We start from the raw sequence: 4,855 nt of genomic DNA on the forward strand, positions 1-4,855 counted from the left end.
CCTGCAGAATAATTTCATGAATAAAGTCCAAGGTAGAAAATTCTATAGTTACTGTGTAGTGAATCAATTAAATTTTCAGAAATGAAAGAATAGTTTAATTCTCTATGGTTGGTTAAATACTTTTTTTCTGAGCCTACTTATTCTGCTCACCAGATTAGGCATGAGGAGGATATAAGCTTCAATTGTCAAAGAAATGGGAATATAATAAAATGCTATCAAATTATGTTTTGAAAAACTGTGACAGAAATCAGTTTTTTGTTTTTTTTTTCCTCCAGGGTTATTGCTGGGCTTGGTGCCTGAACCATGAATCCACCGCTCCTGGAGGCCAATTTTTCCCCTTTTGTTGCCCTTATTGTTGTAGCCTAGTTGTGGCTATTATTATTGCCATTGTTGATGTCGTTCGTTGTTGGATAGGACAGAGAGAAATGGAGAGAGGAGGGGAAGACAGAGAGGGGGAGAGAAAGACAGACACCTGCAGTTCTGCTTCACCGCCTGTGAAGTGACACCCCTGCAGGTGGGGAGCCGGGGGCTTGAACCTGGATCCTTACGCCAGTCCCTGCGCTTTGTGCCACACACACACACACACACACACACACACACACACACACACACACACACACACACACACACACACACACACACACACATCTATGGGACCTTTCGGGTCCCAGTATGCTTCATACTTGGGTCATATTTCGGGAACTATCCTGAAGTACATTTGTGCGATTATTCTAATATTTGTGTTTATAACAACCTCTGAATTGTCAGTTGATAAATTCTGAGAGACAATATGAAATCACAGCAGAAAATCTGTTGAGGAAACATTTCAGGTCGATTCTGTCCACCAATGGCCTTCGATATAAATACAGCTCTTCTCATCTAGCCTAAAGTGCATTTAAACATTTAAGGTAGATTCTGTTCACTAATGACCTTTGATATAAACACAGCTCTTCTCATCTAGCCTAAAGTGAGTTTCCTTCTTAGGAAGTTGCATGTAAGCATGATTGTCCATAATTAAGATTCTTTTAAAAAATTACTTATTTATTATTGGATAGAGACAGAGGGGAATGGAGAGGGAAGTAGGAGATCGAGAAGGAAAGGGGGGCCTGGGTGCTGGCGCACCTGGGTGAGCACATACTTTACAGGGTGCAAGGACCTGGGTTTGAGCCCCCCCCCCCCCCGTCCCCACCTGCAGGGGGAAAGCTTTGCGAGGGTTGAAGGTGTTAGAGGTAAGCCACTTCTCACCCACCTCACCCCATGTAATTTTCACGTGTGTTTTCACTACCATTGCCTGAAAAATGAGAAAACAGAGCTAGAGAGGTCAAATATCCCTCCTCCCAAATTCATAACTTGCATTTAGCAGAGCAGAGATTTAAATCTATATCTGTTTAATTCCAGAAATCAGTTTAATCTATAACGGTAAACCTGTGCAAATGATTCTTTCTCTACATTAGAAAAATAATAAAGGAGAATGCTGATCAGTCTAAGAATTTAATTTTTATGCTTGATTTAGGACAATTGAACAAGAACTTCTGAACATGTAGGGGAAAAGAGGTAGAAATTAAACATTTTTGACAACTATTCTTCTTCTACAGCATGGAAGAAAATAAATCTTGTATTTTTTTATACTTGTTGACTCTAAGTTGTGATGCTATAAATAGCACAAAACTATGTCAACTTCTGTCTTACTATCTTTTGAAATAATTTTATAAAATGTTAGAGGTTTAAATGAGACAAACTCATGTAATATGAGTTATCACTAAACAATTCCAACAATTTTCAATGTAGCAGTAAGACAATAGCCATATGCAATGTCGTTGGCATGCACTTTAATATTCTAGTATGTATTTAGCAGTTCCTGGAAATCTGATGTCATTGATGAAGCCAGGAGAAAAAACTACACTGGTTTTTCTATGGCTTCTAACCACAGAGGAGACAATTTACAATAAGTAAGCAACAGGGGTAAGTCATCTTACAACCATGTAATGGAGTAAGTGTATGACATAAAACAGAATGAGGTGCTCACTGCACACAGGGAATAAAAGTTCACATACTCAATCAACTCTAATTCTGACTTTTCAAGCTGACTGCCTAATTTGGAGAAAGAAACAGGAGAGTTGGTTTTTGGCTAAGATAAAATGATTGCAATCAAAGACGTTTCATAGCTCCTGTGAAAGGTTATCACCATTTTCTACCACCTGTGTTTATCAATAGAAGGAACATATGTTAGTGCCATCTGTGTTACAGATGCAATTATTGTTATGAGGTTGCTGCTATTTGTACATTTTTATCTAAAATTTCTTATTTTATAGCCTTCAACCTAACACAAGTCTAAATTAATTGGGTATCATATTGACTTGTTACAATCAAAAAGTTTTTTTTTTTTTGCTTGCTGAGACTCATACCTATGAGATTCCACTAATCCTAGTAGATATTTTCCCCTTTATGTTTCAGAAGGAGAGAGACAGAGAGAGAGAGAGAAAGAGGGGGAGATGGAGAATGTGGAGGCACCACCTCACTGCTCCACTGTTCCTGGTGCTTCTCTTGGTCATGTGCACGATGCCCCTACATGGGGAGAGGGACTGACACTCAAGGACTCTCACGTTGTGAAAGGTACACACTCTACTGGCTGTTCTGCCTCCTGACTCCTCCCCCCAAAGAGTGTGATTATTTAGGGAAAAAAACAGATTTCAGTATTCTTACATATTTACGTACTAGATTAGCTGGTAGTAAAGGGAAAAGTTTAAAATATTTTTTTAAAAAGTAAGTTAATGTAAAGTTTGTCTCCAAATATGAGCAGCAGTATTAACTCCAAGATATCAGAATTTTAGGATATGTATATTTTATTTAAAAACTAATAAAATTATAAAATTACATGAATATCCCATATTTCAGTTGCTATATACAAGAAAATTACTTTATTATGCATAAGAATGATGTGTTCCAGACAGATATATTCTGGATGTCCACCTGTAGAAAAGTGAAGCTAGGGCATCACTTAACACCAAGATCTGATTGAAATGTACCAAAGACCTGGACATTTATTACTAGAAAGTCTAAAATATATAGAAGAAAGCATTTCTCATCTTTGCCTCACTTTGGATAGAGCTTGAAGGAGTCGTATCAGGTGGGGTGAATCAAAAAGTGAGAGATGAATACCAAGTGATGCCACTCATAGGCAGAATTCAAGAGACGGGCAGAGACAGAAAGAAAAGCACAGAGTAAAACAGATTGTGTACTGCACTAAAGCAAAGGACTCTGGGAGGGAGGGGAAAAAAGAGGGCTCCAGGCTGGGGGTGAGGGGGTTTGAGGTCCCAAGTGCATAAGGGTGTTTTCTAGACACCTGTCTCAGGGAGAGGGGGAATTGTACCAGTGTTTAAACTACTGTGGTGAAAGCTATTGACCCATTTTAATAAAATGGGGGGAGAAAAAACTTTCAGTCATCATAATGCCTTTCATCACAACAATTTAATTTTATCTGAGACTTCATGGTCAAAAGCACAACATACATCCACACTGCTATTGTAAGACATCGGCATGGTTTTGATCCTCCTAATTTGAAACATCTCTTTCCTTAGTGTACTGTGAAGAAACGTTATTTGTACCTTCTTCTGGTTTGTGGATGGTAGAGGAGAAACACCCCGTCATTTACGTTGGCATTCTTGGCAAAAAGAAAAGTATCATCATTTCACAAAATTGATGGTCAGGACAGAGAAGGAGTAAAAGGCTTCTTGGTTCCTGAAATATCTATGTTACTTGTTCATCCGTGTCCACAAACTATGGAGATATACACACAACAATCCTCAGATCTTTGCTGGTGCTCACGTGGGTGGTCACTGGTAAGCCTCTGGTGTCCCTGTTGCCAATTCGAGGACTTGCACAAAACAGAAGGGACCTGCCAGGAGAAATTCAGGTGTGAACTTCCCATTTACTCAGAAAAGGACAAGGCTTATATAGCAAAGTGGGACAAAGAACATTTTTCACATGTCAGTAATCACAGGTTTTCAAAAGTTCAGTCCCCCTATGGTGGGGAGGGCTAAGGAATGACTGGAGTTGATGAGATGCAGAAGGTCAAAACAATTCGTTTCCATGAGGCAAGAAATGTTAATTATCTAAAGGTGTTAAGAGAAACATGGTTGTTAAACCGGCAGAGTGAGATAAAGCAGAGAATGGCAGAGTATTGATGTAAGTCATGATGAACAAAGAGTCAAGAAGAGGTGTGTGTGGGGGGGGTCTCATTGTTATGTTACTGGCAAGGCGGTGTGATGGGGTATTCAAGCAGGCAACCATTTGGTCTGTAGCAGGGGAATGAGTTAAGTGTTAGAAGTTGCAGGCCTCTGTGAGGCCTGGGAGACTGTCAAAGGGGAACTAAGTCAGGAAAGCGTTTCCCCACCAAGCTCTATCCCTGAAAGGGAGAGACGGACAGGTGGGTTTTCTTTTCAGACCTCCATCTCAAGGATGGGGGAGTTCCCCTATGCTCTACCATGCTCTCACATCATCCCATAGATCTTGACTTTTTACTTTTATTTAATATCTTTATAAGATAGAAAATATCAAGCTTTGCGCAGTGGCAGTATCGTAGCCAATGAGGTTTATCTAAGGCATGATTATTGCTAATTGAAAATATCGACCAGGGAGTCAGGCGGTAGCTCAGCGGGTTAAGTGCAGGTGGTGCAAAGCTCAAGGACCGGCTCAAGGATCCCGGTTCAAGCCCCCGGCTCCCCACCTGCAGGGGAGTCGCTTCACAGGCGGTAAAGCAGGTCTGCAGGTGTCTGTCTTTCTCACCCCCTCTCTGTCTTCCCTTTCTGTCTCCATTTCTCTCTGTCCTATCTCTATGCCTGGGGAAGTCAGGATG

General features: G+C 40.4%; 1 pseudogene; it reads left to right on the forward strand.

Moving 5' to 3' along the window:
• The first annotated feature begins 4,556 nt into the window (after positions 1–4,556).
• LOC132534480 (U4 spliceosomal RNA) lies at positions 4,557–4,634 on the forward strand (annotated as a pseudogene).
• Positions 4,635–4,855: the final 221 nt, after the last annotated feature.

The sequence above is a fragment of the Erinaceus europaeus genome, chromosome 18 (assembly GCF_950295315.1).
Source record: "Erinaceus europaeus chromosome 18, mEriEur2.1, whole genome shotgun sequence".
NCBI lineage: Eukaryota > Metazoa > Chordata > Mammalia > Eulipotyphla > Erinaceidae > Erinaceus > Erinaceus europaeus.